The following is a 15,677-nucleotide window of genomic DNA, read 5'->3' as shown; positions in this document are numbered from 1 at the left end:
CTTCCCACAGGATAAGGAGTCTACAGGGCCAAAGGAGTTGTTTACCAAGACCACTCCCTCCTTCTAGATGCCCAGAATCCCGGAGTCATCTACCCCAATGGTCCAGCATTCACTTCCATTACCTACATGCACCTCTTTCCTGAGTTTAGCCTCACAAGGAGGAATGATGCCATCAGGGTGAGCAGCCCTAGGCCTGGAGTGGGTGAAGCTCCACGTGCAGCTGGGACATGTAAACCAGAGCACCCACATGCCTGTGTGCAAGGATGCAGGGGGAAGAATCAAGCTGGGGTGGAAAAAGAAGGTGTCAGGTCATGGGTGGGGCCCATGGCCAGCCATCCTTCCACTGACACATTTGGGCACAGAACCTGGTCCCTCTACCCCATTACCACTCTCACCTGATGGCCAACTGCTCACCCTCTCATTCTGCATCAGAGCATTTGCACTGTCTGAAATGCTTTTCTCTCAGATATTGCATGGCTTGCCTCCTTAGATCCATGTTCCCTTTTCCGTGAAGCAACTCTGATCACCCTATGTAACCCAGCTCACACCTAGCACTCTCCATGTACCTTCCTACCAACTAACCTGCCTTTCTAGGTCATCTTGAAAGTGAATTTGTCAAAGTGGGAAAACCCATTTTATGTACGACTTGCGACGTTGATTTATAATTGTTAAATATTTAGACACATGCTATACAGACCTCTATTTGCACTCTAACCCAGAACCTGATAATGAGTGTTTATTCAATGAAAAAATAAATAGATTTTATTCTTGGATCTATTTACCACATGGAGTGACTGGATGAAAAATATGTGGATAGTTCATACAAATCTACCCGTTCAATTAGCGAATGCATTTTATTTACTTAAAGTGATGATCTAGCTGTCAAGTAAAGTCTGTCCATGAAGGGTGAGATATTTTTTTCTCAGGGCAGCTCTGACATGGATGCTTCCTTTCTACAATTCAGTGACAAGTAGGAGTAAACAAAATAGCTAACATTTATTGGGCATTTCTGTTCAGGACCTGTTTTAAGCCCTTTATGTGGATTAATTCAAATTATATTCACAATTCGAAGAAATAGATACTGTTATTATTCTTATTTTATTTTATTTTATTTTTTTATTCTCATTTTACAGATGAGGAAATTGGGACTCAGAAAAGTTAAGTGACTTGCCCAAGGTCACACAGCTAATAAGCAGCAAAGCTAGAGGTGAGTCCTCAGGCAGTCTGTGCTCAGTATGTAGTGATGGTGTGTGCAGAAGCCCAGGCCCTCCTGTGCCTCCCCTTTGCTATCAATCCCTGGGACTCTTGAGTCAGAACCTGGATCTGAGGGTGTCAGGGCCACAGTCCCTCTTACTGAGCTACCTTTGCAATGGGTGAGAAATGATAAGGGATTAAATTTGGAGTTTTGTCAGCAGGACAACTAATCCCCTCACAGGGAAGCATTCTGCCCAATTTCTACATTGATTATCCCCTCTTATAGCTGCACAGGAATGCAGACTAAGACAAAGACCAACTCACTCTAAAAAAAAAAGTTACTGGATTTTCATTTACTAATCATGACATCAAGGAGCCTTGCTGGGAAAATAAATCATAGCTTCTAAAAGGTGAATTTTTCACGTGCTGTAAAGTTCTATTGGTAAGAATACTGACCCTCTCTAAATGCTCTAGTTCCACCCCGGTAGATTTCTGTTGTTAAACTGGGAAAGCCCAAACCCCAAAGTAAAGGTAGATCCGCTTCCTACACCCAAGCCAGAGGATGGCCGGCAGCAGCTCCAATGACCCCAGGGACAGGCTTAGTCAGGTCAGGATTGGGGGAGGGAGAGAACTAGAATGGGGGAAAGAGAGGGAAAGAAGGACTGGGCATAGAGTCCAGGCTGTGGAGCCCCCAGAATGTTACATCTCCAAGGATATACTTTCAAGAGAATTTTTTTTTAAGCTTTTATTTATTTATGATAGTCACACAGGTAGAGAGAGAGAGACAGAGACACAGGCAGAGGGAGAAGCAGGCTCCATGCACCGGGAGCCCGACGTGGGACTCGATCCCGGGACCCCAGGATCGTGCCCCGGGCCAAAGGCAGGCGCCAAACCGCTGCACCACCCAGGATCCCTCCAAGGATATACTTTCAATAGATGCTCATGGTCTCCTCTGTGTGGGAGGAAATTGGGGTCATTGCCAAGGTCAGGCTCAGTATCAGAATGATACACAGTCTCCCCAGGGGATATTCAGAAGCCACGAGAGGAATACAGAGTAGTTTCAGGAAGTGTGAGTGTTAATCAACGATTTAGATAAATATGTTTGCATGACAAATGTTTTTATTTCTGTGTTATTCTCTGCAGTATATTTCAAATAGCAAAAAATGAGAAACACCTTTTGAATTCTGTAACTCGCACTCAACTAATGTCAATTCTCTTTTCCTCTTTCACTCTCATCCTGATCTTCCACTTCCAAATTTACAAACCCATATTTCACATGGATGGTATGAAAATAAAGTGAGATAAAATATTTAACCCTTCAACACATTGCCATTTCCTAGTGATGACGATTGGGTGAAATGATGTCATGTAAAAGTTCCTAACACATGGTAAACGTTTAACACATTTGCTAAAACAGAACAAAACCAAACCAAACAAAAATAGTTGGAAGCTGACTTACTAAAAAAGACGACACTCTCCTTTCCAGGCTTCCACAGTTGGGTCCCAAATCAAACCAGAGTGGTAAAAATAAACCAGACTGTAAACTTGGAATATCCCCAATGACTTCAAAGCAGGTAATGAAATCCAGGCTTTGGCATCCATTTTCCTAAAATAAAAACAGCACAGAGTTCTCAGAATAGTAACTTCCAGTCCATAAAGAAATTGTCAGGGATCCCTGGGTGGCTCAGCGGTTTAGCGCCTGCCTTTGGCCCAGGGCGTGATCCTGGAGTTCCGGGATTGAGTCCCACGTCGGGCTCTCGGCATGGAGCCTGCTTCTCCCTCCTCCTGTGTCTCTGCCTCTCTCTCTCTCTCTGTCTATCATGAATAAATAAATAAATGTTTTTTAAAAAAAAGAAATTGTCTACATTCTCACATGTCATTCAGAAGTCACATTTGACCTACACCAGCAAGCACTTTGAGTTTCCACACCTAGTGGTTGTTTCCATGACTGAATCTGATCTACTTCTTGGGACAGTCATCTTGCCTTTCCAGATTTGTTCTCAGATTTGTTGAGAAAGGAGGCATAATAAAACTATAATTTATTGAGAATTTAATATATGCTAGATCCATTCTAGGGATCCTTCCATGAATACATCAAAGGTAATGTAAGGGGGTAGATTATAGTATTATTTCAACTTTCTGGTACAAACCAAAGCTTATGAAGTTCTGGTTCAAAGTCATTTAGCTAGGAAGTAGTAGAGTGAAGTTTGACCTAGGCCATCTGACTCTTCCTAACTTGTAACAATTCTACCCCACAACCTTGAAATCACAAGAGCATCTCACCCTTTCTCACCATCATTATAAAGTACTAGCTAAGTCCCCTCATCCCTTTCCTTCATGTTTTTTTAATATTGCTTTATTTTTCCATATTCATTTAAAATGTCCTTTTTCCTCACCATTGCCAATGCATTTTCTCCATCTTTTATTATGATCTTGAACTTGAGATTATTTTGTCAGTTCTGTGTCACAAATTGGTAAAGGTATTAGAGGTTAGAGGGCAGAGAGCTATTGAGAAAGTTTCCAAAGTTGACTTGGTGATGTTCATTTCAAGCTTAAGGGGTCTTTTCAAGCTCCTTTTGCTTAGAGTCTTGGCCTATCCATTATATCCAGTGTTCTCTCCCAGGCCAAAAAGAAATTCCTCCTCTACTGTAAAGACCAGGGGATAAGGAGACATACTTGCATTGGGCCAGGAAACTGGTATTCCACTGGGACTTCTGTATTTCAGTTGCTTCAACTATGAAATAGGGATATTATAACAGTATCCAGAGACACATGGGTAGCTCAGTGGTTGGGTATCTGCCTTTGGCTCAGATCACGATCCTGAGGTCCTGGGATTGAGTCCCACATCAGGCTTTCCACAGGGAGCCTGCTTCTCCCTCTATCTATGTCTCTGCATCTTTCTGTGTCTCTCATGAATAAATAAATAAGAGCCTTAAAAAAAAAAAAGTACCCAACTCATAGGCTATAGTGAGGACGAATGAAGCAATACATGGAAAGTACTCAAAACTGTGTCAGAAAGTCAACAAATATTCTTAGTGACTCTTGCTATTTTATAGGTAGCCAAGTCTTTGGGGTAGCAACTATAGTGATGATCATTGCAGTTTACAGTTAGGCTCTTGCTTTGTTCAATCATCACCACAATCTGTGGGAATTAATTATTAAGTCTTTTATCTTCCCAGTCCAGACTCAAAGAGGCTAGGTGATGTGTAGGACTCATAGGTCTGCCCAACCAGAGCCCATATGAGTCTCAGTGGTCCAACCGGGCACTTTTTGTGTTTTAATGGGGTGAAAAACTGACAGCCATAGCTTTATAAAAAAACAAAACAAAACAACAACAACAAAAAAAAAACAAAAAACTATTCTCCTGTTGACAGAATCATTAAAGACTAAAGGGGCCATTTGAATATTCCAGTTATATTCTTACTACATTCTATAGAAGAGATAATAGACAAGATGGTATTCAGAAATCTGGGGATTCAAGGTTTGGGGCCATTTCTGGTGATTAAGTGCCAAAGGTAAATAGAAGTATAATTTGTTTCTTTATGAGAAATGTGAGTGGGATGCCTGTGTGGCTTAGTTGGTTAAGTATCTGTCTTCAGCTCAGGTCATGATCCTGGAGTCCTGGGATGGAGCTCCACATCTGGTTCCCTGCTCAGTGGGGGAGTCTGTTCTCCCTCTTCCCCTCACCCCACACTCATGCTCTCTCTCACTCAAAATAAATAAATAAAATCTTGAAGAAGAAGAAGAAGAAGAAGAAGAAGAAGAAGAAGAAGAAGAAGAGGAAGAGGAAGAAATATGACCTACATGGGAGCGCTATTCCCTCCTGCTTTTTTTTTATGCTGTAAACCAGTATTTTCCAAAGCATATTCCTCAGCACATGAGTTTCAGAAGTGGTTAATAGTGTGTTTCTAAAAAAGGATTCCAAAAAAATCAATAAATAAATAAATAAATAAATAAATAAATAAATAAATAAATAAGGATTCCCCTATCAAATGCATGTAGTGAACTTCAAGATGAGTTTTCTTTCAATAAAACTGGATTCCTGTAAAAATCTAAGGAGTGGACTGCTCTCCTCACACCACTGACGAGGCTGCTGCTTTACTCACGCTAATGAAGACACGATTTTCCCAAGATTACATTTTTATTGGCTTCTCAGGCACTTAAAATGTACAGATTATTGCTCAGTTGGGGTTACTTCTCCAGAACATTAACCTCACCAATTACTAGTCAATTTTCTCATCCTTTCTTCTCTTCCAGTTTCACTTTCTGAGGATTAGAAAAATAGATTTTTCACTATGCGCTAATGGTAGCCTCAACTCTCCTCCCTAACCTTAGCCTTTGCCAAGTCTTCTGGCGTCTTCAGGGCTTCACCAAATGTTCTGACCTTGACCTTTCCTACTTCAGGACCATCCCTCTTCCTACCCTCATTCTCTGCACGAAGGCTACAAATGTTTATGGGCCTTGTTAAAATGTGACCTCATTCATTCATTTCATTATTAAACACTGAGGACCTATCATGAGCTGGGCATACAGGATCTGATTGAAGGGATCAGTTAATGAATGGATTTACTCATCCCTGGGAGTTGGGAAGATCTGTTAAGCAATACATGGCTAGGTATGCTTATCTTTTACGGAGAAAAGTGATCTATAAGTCAGGGGACTGTTATAGTATTTACATGCTAGTCCCATGAAAATGAAAATGATATAAGCAATTTTCACTATAATACAAATCCTGATAATTTGCATTTGTATAGCACATTATTGGCACAACAATGTTGTCTCTTTGAGTAGCTTCATTTAAAGTTGTTTTGCTTTAATTATCTCTCACAGAGCAATCATAAACTGATTGTAAAACAATTTGCAAGTATGTGTGTTATCCATAAATGCTAAATAACAGTTAAATTATCAACACTACACAGTGGAATCTGACATTTCTCAGGATAATATTTTAATTGTTCATCCGATATACTGTCAACCCTGGAGCATTGACATCTGGATTAGGATAGATATGTGTGGGGGACAGGTGGGAGTGAGGAGCATATTTGTCTTAGAAGCATCCCAGAGGAAGGAGAAGCTTGTTTTACTGTAATTTTTTTTCTGTATCTTACTATCTCTCAATAGACCGAATAAAGTTATTTCAAAAGCAAGCCAAAGTATTCATAAAACATGCATGTGTGAGGCACCTGGGTGGCTCAGTTGGTTAAGTGTCTGTCTGCCTTTCACTCAGGTTGTGATCTCAGGGTCCTAAGATCTAGCCCCTCATTGGGCTCTGTGCTCAACAGAGAGTCTGCTTCTGCCTCTCTCTCTGCCCCCACTCTCCTGCTCATGCTCACTCTCTCTCTCTTTCGAATAAATAAATAATCTTTTTAAAAATTGCACGTGTTCATGGGCTATTAGCATGAGTTCAAATATATAGGTGCTTTAAATATTAACAAATGTGTGGACACTGAATAGACATTCTGAGCACTGCATTGATCCTTCATTAATGTACTTTGTGCAAATCACTGTGAATGATATCTTGGAAACAGCACTGAATAAGCCTGTCATGATCCCTGAGCATCTATCAAATAAAAGAAGTTCCTGGTCATATTTACATAATCACCTTTCTCCTCCAGTGCTCTGGGTGTAATGTCAATTTTTTTCCAGCACAGTAGCTAGGTTCAATACTCTCCATCTCTACTCACTTTAAGTATAGTTGCTCTTTGGCTCCCTCATGGAGCCAATGGGTTCACTTCCAACCCCTTAGCTGATTCTCATAAGGACTGATAGAGGAACAGAGCAGGAATCGTTATCAGTCTGGTTCTACAGATGAAGAGCCTGGGATTCAGAGTATCAGAGGCTTATGGAAAGTCACACAGTGACACATGAAGGCAGGAACTGAACTGAAATTTCTAGAATCAAATTAGCAAAGGGTACTAAAAAATATGGGATATCTACAAACTGATATTCCCTATATCATATGTTTCATGAGGAAAACATTGTTGAATGAATGAATGAATGAATGAATGAGTGGGCAATCCTATGCTGACTTCCCTCTACTGACTTCTCAGACACTTGCTATTTTCAAAATGAAAACCCCTGGGATATTTAATTTAACTGTGTTCTTAGCATCCTCCTCTTACCACCACCTACTACCACCCTCACCTCATCCTACTTCTTTTTCTATCCCATTCAAGCACAGGAAAGGAGCCTCTCCTTTGCCCCAGTTCTTCCCCTAAGAGATGTGTCTCTGAGCAGGCCCTGGGGCTAGGGGCGGGGCAGCCTTGACAATTTTAGCCACCATCCTGGGCCCTGCCATGCCTGTGGGCTGAAGTTCAAAATCCACTCACTTTTGGATTTATACTCTTATCTGGCCTAGGATCCAAAGTGAATAGAAATCAGGAGCCTTAAGATTAATTGCAGTCCTGGCAGAAAGAGATGTTACCTCTAGAACACTAACTAGAAGAGGAAAGTAATCATGGAAATATTACCAGGGGCTTCCTTTGTTGGATGGATGCTTGCTCAGTAGAGGCACCTGCTTAATGGCGAAGTGAATCGGCCGGGTCTCCTGAGGGCTTGTGTTCCTCCTTCCTGTGGACAGACCTCTGTATTGCAAAAGCCTATGGAGTGTAGGTAGGAGTGCATTACTTTAGCTGGCCTGGGATTTCCTAGAAGGCTGGATCCTCCTTGCACAGTGTCTGGCACACAAATGTTTATAGTCTCAAATGAGATTGAATCACCCTTGCCTGGAGTTTCCACACCTAAGACAAAGACGTTATACTAGAATAATGCCTGGGGGACTTCCAAAGAGGCAGCATGTCCTGGCTAGGGTAAGAATGGTGTTTCTGAAAAGGAACACATGTTGGTTAAAATTTCATCTCCTCCTGCCCCCACACTCCCACCTACATACTAGTTTTGTGATTTGGACCAATTTGTTTCACTTCTTTGAACCATCTGTAAAAGGAAGGTTAGGCAAAAATACTCATCCACAGCCCTGGGGTTGAAGGTTCAATAACATAAAGTGCTCAATAAATTTTTTTTTTAATTTTTTTTTATTTATTTATGATAGTCACACAGAGAGAGAGAGAGAGAGGCAGAGACACAGGCAGAGGGAGAAGCAGGCTCCACGCACCGGGAGCCCGACGTGGGATTCGATCCCGGGTCTCCAGGATCGCGCCCTGGGCCAGAGGCAGGCGCCAAACCGCTGCGCCACCCAGGGATCCCAATAAATTTTTATTTAATGAAAGATGCTTGGATAGTTCACAGGAAAAGCTTTCCACTTTAGTGGGGCTTGGCCAGAACTTCCCACACTGCCATTCTCCCCTAATGTTGTCAAGCTCTGGAACCTAAAGGAAAGGACCCTCTTCCTTTGTTTCTGTTCTGGACCTGAGCAAGAATGATTTGGGCAGAAAGATCATGAAATTCGAGTCACTACAACATTAAGTGCTTTGTTTCCTCCAGGGCTTGAATCTCCGCTCCTGGGTGCAGTGGGGCCTGAGCCTGTCCTTATCTTTCCCCTTGGGCTGTTGACTCAGGGAGAGCAATCAAAGTCTATCTCCTATCTCAAGCCTGCCACATAAAAGATGTTTTAAAAATATTCATTGCAAAGAAATAACTCCTTCCTACTTAGGATTTGATTTCCTATTTGCAAACTAGGTATCTCTTTATTCAGGTGACCAGACCCTGGGAACCAGTTGGCTTTACTTACTAGTTCACACACTTAAAATGGGACTGAATTAAGTCCAAACAATTGTGTAGTTGAAAAAATTCCATTTTGTAATGAGACTACAAGGAGCTTGGTCTGTAGAAGGAATCAGAAAGGAGTCTTCCACATTTCTGCCTCAACCTAACCCCTCATGGAAGACCTCCATAATCTAACCTAACCCTTCTGGGTGTGGGACCCAGAAAATTTAACAAAAATCCCCTACCCCTGGACAAGCAGAGCAGGACTAACTCCGTTTTGTGCTGCATCCGCCACCTCCTGTGTGACCCCCACATGACCTGCTTATTGCTTAGGGCACACCCCCACCCTAGTCCAGCCGCTGGGCACACCCTTATGGGAAACCGGCTCATAAGAATGTAACCCCGCCTTGTGCCCGCCAAAACTGCGCGCCGATTCTGACCAGAGTGACAGGCCAGCTCAAATGGTCACTATAGGGTAAGATGTAATTCAATTGGGCACCTGCGTGTGGACCCACATGACTGTGCAACTTTCTGTGTGTGTGACAATCTCATTGGCCACGGGCCCCTATAAGACTGCTATGGCTCTTAGCCTCGGGGTCCAAGTCCCTGCTCCGCTGTGTGGGTGCACTTGGACCCAAGCTCGAGCTTGTAAATAAACCCTCGTGTGTTTGCATCGGGGTCGGCTCCTTGGCGGTTTCTCGGATTCGCGATCTTGGGCACAGCACCGAGGATGCCTGGGTTTGAGCTTCTGCCTTTAGCTCAGGTCGTGATCCTGGAGTCCTGGGATCGAGTTCCCCATCAGGCTTCCCGTAGGGAACCTGCTTCTTCCTCTGCCTGTGTCTCTGAATCTCTCTGTGTCTCTCATGAATAAATAAATAAAATCTTAAAAAAAAAAAATTAACCCTCCCGGCATGGTGTTCCTCAAAGTCCCCTCTCTTTGTGTTTACGCAGTTGCTTGGCAAGCACATTCTGACCGTATAACTTCCTTTATCTCAGTGGTTCCTCGATGTGCTTGTCAGTCTAAATGATTTTATTTCATCCTGTCTGAAGCCTGCATTATAGTCACTATAGATTCATTTCTAATTCGGAACTGTCCCATTCCAGAAACTCTGATGACTCCGTGTTTATGAATTGTAAATACTATTTCCAATAAACTGATAATGAATTGCCAGGTCCCTTCAAATTTGTAAATAATGAGGATATTTCCCTAGCAACGGCCAATTACACCAGGCAGGAAAAGTCATTCTATCAGGAACACTTACCCTTCAACTTCTTTCAATGTCAGAAAACCTCTTAATTCTGATTATTCCTCCAGTTCTGAGTCAGCCAAAGACCACAGAGATCCTACGTAAATGGCTCAGATGGAAGAAGTGTAACAATAATTCTTAATGAGGAGACAGTCTGGCTCGGAAGCTTGGAAATCCAGAGACTGAGAGGTATCACCCTCTTTCTTCATTAATATATTCAGTGACCTTGGGCAAATCATTTTGTCTATAGAGGAATTCTTCACCTCTCAGTAAGAGAAGTCTGGCCACGTGAGACAGGAGGAAGACGGGACACTAGTAGGTACCAGCTATTTATCACTTGCGATGGGCCAGGCAATGTGCAGGGTGATCTCATGTAATCCTCAGGATAAGCAAGAGGTAGGTATGTTCCCTACTTTACAGATGAGGGAACTGAGGCTCAGAAAGGCTAGTTCACATAGCTTGTACAAGTAGGGGAAGCAGGATTTAGAAGACACAGGCCCGACTCTGATGTGAAACTACCTTAAACCCTGAATTTGCCTGTGTGCTGCTTCAAAGAGGCTGAAATGAGACGGCATTACGGTTTCATGTGAAAACTGGGAAATTTCACATCCAACACACGGAGGGATCAGTTCAGTTGCACCTGGTGGACAGCCTGCAGGGCTGGGGAGGGCTCTAGATTCCAACCCCCTAAATCTCACGGCACAGTCCTTCAGGAGCTGCCTCAGGGGCTTGAACTTGCCTTTGGGATGAGGGAGAAGATGTTGACCAAGGTGTGTTCTCCATCCTGACGGCAAATGCTCTGCAAGCACTTCTGATCTCCCTCCCTCTCTTAGGATCTGCTTTTCATTTGCATCAAATGCACATCAATTGCTCAGGGTGGCTGGGGCCCCACCACCTCCCTCTAGGACTCCTCTATTAGCCTCCTAAGGGGCCCCCTGCCTCCAGTCTCAGTCTCTGGAGCTGCTCGCCGTGTAATGAACGGGTAAGTTTCCCCCTGAGGGCAATAAAGAGTAATCAAGAGATTTAAGCAGGGGGATTACATAATTAGATTTACAGTTTAGGAAAATTAAATGCTGAGGAGTTAATGCATAATGATCTTCCCCCTTCATCTCTTTAGCTACCATTTCCTTCAATCCATTCCCTGCCCTCTGGGCACATGGAGTATAGGACGTGCTCAGCTGATCCCTCTGCCTGGCAAGTCATCCTCCCCACGACCCCCCACCCCCATGGGGCCCGACCTGCTCACTGTCTAAGACTCGATAAAGTCTCTCTTCTACGAAGCAATTCCCACCTCACCACATGCCTGGGACTCTCCTAAACCAGCCCCACTAATGGCGCTCCTTGACCTGTATCCTTACATTGAAATAACTTCTTGTGGTCTGTGTCCCTTACCAGAGTGTGAACCCCTCAAACTCTCAAAGACGGGAGGTATCATTTATATTTGCATCTACAGCTCCCAGGGCAAAGCCAAGCAGTGGTGACTCCTAGATGTTAGTGGAATGGATAAATGGACCCTATAGCTCTGCCTCTTTCCTTCTAGAATGTGAGTGGGTGAGGAAAATATACTGATAGTGGAGAACAAGGAGTTGCTGAATTTTTGGAGAAGGGTTTTTGTCACCTTAGACCTTAGATTCTTCTGCAAAAATGGGTAAAAGGAAGAATTTGATGTTTCCTAAGGACCTCACTTCTCTGACATTCTAGTTTCTTGGTTCTTTAGGGGCAAAGTTAGAAGATGGTGACTTAAAATATGAGAAGTGGGTGGTACTCAGGGAGGGGGGCCTCAGTGGCCTCCAGACTCCCTGTAGGCCTCCTGTCCTCCTGGGCCCAAGCAGGAGTTGGGGAAAGGAATGAGCATCTCCTGCGTGTTACTGAGCTCTGCCAAGGACTTCCCAGGGGAAGGATGAGGAAATACTTGGCCTCAGAGAAAGCTCCAGGCACCAAAGCCAGTCTCAACTCAATAAGTCACTCTCAACTCTCTCTTTGAGCGATTCTGGACTGCTGACTTGGAGAAGACCCAGAAGGGACTGCCAACTGTCCAGGGGCCTGAGAGCTGCTCAGAAGAGAGGCCATGACTGCTTCCGAATTTGGGGGGTCATCGTCCTCCTGCAGTGTTGGGTGCTGTACTCCTCAATAAATGCTACATGAATGAGTGAATGAATGAATGACCATAGCATTCTGCACCTCAGTCTTGAGGGAGCACGTGCACAGAGTCTGGTACTATGCACACATATTCTCTATCTTCTTTTTTCTCATTTTCAGTCCTTTCCTCCTCCCACTCCACACACCCAGTGAGTCTACTTAGAAAAGCATTAGTGAGGCTCACCCACTCACTCTTCATCCAAACATCCAAACAATCAAGACAGAAGTCTCCCAGATTGGACTGGAGGTTAGGGAATGGCATTTTGTAACCAGTTGGCTCTGGTTTTGGATTTGGTGGGAACCAGAAGGAGGGTCCAGGGACAGCTTTATAAAACCCAAGAGCAAAAGCTGGCTGTCTTCATAGCTGCTGTGGTTCTTGTGGGTCCTTGGATCAAGTTTGCTTCTCTTTCTTTTAGGTGAGGCCTTATAAGGGACTAGCTGCAAACAAGAGGGTCAGGGTCTCTGGTAATAGAAGTGAGCCAGAGGGAGGGGAGCCAGAGAGGTGGAGATTGGCTGACCCTGGTATTCTGAGGAAGGCCCATGCAGGAGGAAGGGTGAGCTAGGATGAGCCTGGAAGTACCCACAGGTCCCTGGGACTAGCCCCAGCATGTGAACCCAGGCAGGGCAGTGCTTGTCAGTTTAGGCCTGCCATGTCCTGGACTCTGGGCTAGGCACTGAAGGGGGAAAGGGTCCTGGGGGAAGAGGGGGCAGGTGCTGTGTGTCCCGGAGGGGGCTTGCCATGAGCCAGGCCCCAGACTCACCTGCGTGCCGCTTCCCCTTGCAGATGCCCTGGTTCAAGGGCTGGAAGGTGGAGTGAAAGGAAGGAACCACCACCGGGTGACTCGGCTGGACGCCATCCTCCCGCCCAATGACCCAGCCAACAAGCCCTTGAGGCTCCCTGTGCAGGATGTGTACAAGATTGGAGGTGACAGGGCCGGTTGGGGGTGGAGGGGGGACCGTTCACCCCAGGATTAGGAAGTTAGGAATGACATCTTGTTCAAGTCCTGACTTGAATCCACAGCTTCTGAGCTAGGCAGCATTTCCAGCTTATGCAATAGGTAGATTAAATCCATTCAGTGCTTTAACCTTTTCTGCAGCTGGCTCTTTGTCCTTTTTTTTTTTAATTTTTTATTTATTTATTTATGATAGTCACACACACAGAGAGAGAGAGAGAGAGAGAGAGAGAGAGGCAGAGACACAGGCAGAGGGAGAAGCAGGCTCCATGCACCGGGAGCCCCACGTGGGACTCGATCCCGGGTCTCCAGGATCGCGCCCTGGGCCAAAGGCAGGCGCCAAACCGCTGCGCCACCCAGGGAATCCTGGCTCTTTGTCCTTGATGTGGAGCCCAGGGACCTCCTGAGAAGTCAGCTCCCAAGGGGAGGTAGAGAGATCTGTGGGACAACTCTGGACCATCTTCCCTTTGACAGGCATAGGCACAGTGCCTGTTGGCCATGTGGAGACGGGTTTCCTGAAGCCCAGGATTGTGGTCACCTTTGCCCCCACAAACCTCACTACAGATGTCAAGTAATAGTAATTCTATTAAGATCAGATTCATCAGGAGGCCCTGCCCAGTGACATCGTGGGCTTCAATGTGAAGAATGCGTCCGTAAAGGACATTCGCCATGGATGTGTCACTGGAGACAGCAAGATTGACCCTTCCCCCCCAGCTTTCTAGCACAGGTAAGTGCACAGGAAGCCAGGAACCTTAAGAGAACTGGCCTTGGTGGGAATATTTCTTAGGAATTAGCCCTGACTTCTAAGGCCCCAAGTTCATGAAGATGTAATTCTAGATCACATGCACCATGTTTTATACAATTCTGTCCTGCTCTCCTACCAGGTGATTGTCTTAAATCACCCTGGGCAGATCCATGCTGGCTATACTCCAGTGCTGGACTGCCATACAGCTCACATCCCCTGCAAATTTGCTGAACTGAGGGGAAAAGATTGACCGGCACTCAGGCAAGAAGCTAGAGCACAACTCCAAGGCCCTGAAGTCTGGTGATGCAGCCATTGTGCAGATGGTCCCCAACAAAGTCATGTGTCTAGAGACCTTCTTGGAGTACCTACCTCTAGGTGAGCCAAGGATTGCTACTGAATCATGGGAAGAAAGCCCTACCTCCTGGGTGAGGCACAGGCTAAGGAGCATTTTCTTCTGTACCACTTCCCAGAAACTTTATTCTTCCCTTGTCTAGGCCACTTTGCCATGCAGGCAAATGGTAACAATGAGACAAACAATGGCCATAAGAGTTATTAAGGTGGTGGAGAAGAAGTCGTCTATGGCTGGCAAGGTCACCAAGTCAGCAGTAAAGGCAGGCAAGAAGTGAAGAATGCAGTTTCTTCAATCTTCCACTATAAAAATAAAATTCTATGTACTTACAAGATTAATAAAATGAATGTAGCTGCCCCGGTTACTTATTTCTTCCAAAGAGGTAAACAGGGAACCTCTAGGTATGCTAATGAACCATAATTTAAAAACCTTTGGCTTCCAAGGGTTTCCGCCCCAAGTTGTGAATGATTCAGGGTCCTCTAGCTCATTTTCAGTCAGAGCTCTATCCCATTTCCCTCACAGTTGGTCTCTTCCAGACTGTCTTCCCTGTTAGATGCTGAATTGTTCTGGGATGTGAAAAATATACTCACAATGGCATAGGACAGGATTCTAGTAGGGTCAGTAGGTTAGTCCAACACAACTATACGTGTAGTTCCGGGTGCTAGGTGCATTATCATCAAGACTCTAAGAGAGAACAGTCAATATCAAGATCTCTCCGCCAAGAGTGAAGTGGGAATTCAGCAGCTTACTTGCAAGCCGGGGCTCAAGCTGTTGCCCAACATGGTAGTCTAGGGCAGATTAATAATACTCCTGGAGAACGAGGAATGAACAAATAACTATTGCCTTTGCTCCTCAACTTTTATGTGAAACAGGATAACAGCTCATGGACCTTCAGCTAAATTCTATGCTCATTCTACATACACTAGGAGTCAGGTCCCCCAAGGTTTGCTGATGGTGTGTTTTGGCCATTTATCAAGTACTTGGCACTTGCCATGTGCCAGATGCTCTTCTCACCCCATGGACTTAACCTTGTCAAGAGGTAGAGGCAAATATCAAGTGATGAATATTAAGTGAGCCAAGAGAATGGTAGAGGTAGGAAGAAGACCATGAAAAATATAATGCAGTAGAGGCTATCCCACAATCCAGGCAAGGGGGTAACTTGGAACAGGGGTGTAATCATGGAGTTGAGTGGTCAGAAGTTGCGAATATTTTGAAGTTCCAAGAATCTTAACTGATGCATTTCTAAAGATCGTATGTGAGGTATATCGAGAAGTCAAAGCTGATACCTGGGTTTTAGGCCTGGGTTTTACTCCCCTTAAGTAATCAGGGGAGTCCTTGAAACAGGGAAGCTGAATCCCTTGCCCATAAGCATCTACTAGGAGTTGCTA

General features: G+C 44.5%; 1 pseudogene; it reads left to right on the top strand.

The window, feature by feature from the left end:
• The first annotated feature begins 12,981 nt into the window (after positions 1–12,981).
• Positions 12,982–14,566, top strand: LOC129506599 (elongation factor 1-alpha, oocyte form-like; annotated as a pseudogene).
• Positions 14,567–15,677: the final 1,111 nt, after the last annotated feature.

Source organism: Nyctereutes procyonoides, unplaced genomic scaffold (assembly GCF_905146905.1).
Source record: "Nyctereutes procyonoides isolate TBG_1078 unplaced genomic scaffold, NYPRO_anot_genome, whole genome shotgun sequence".
Lineage (NCBI taxonomy): Eukaryota > Metazoa > Chordata > Mammalia > Carnivora > Canidae > Nyctereutes > Nyctereutes procyonoides.
Note: the sequence above shows the minus strand (reverse complement) of the source record. Positions and strands in the feature narration are given on the sequence as shown.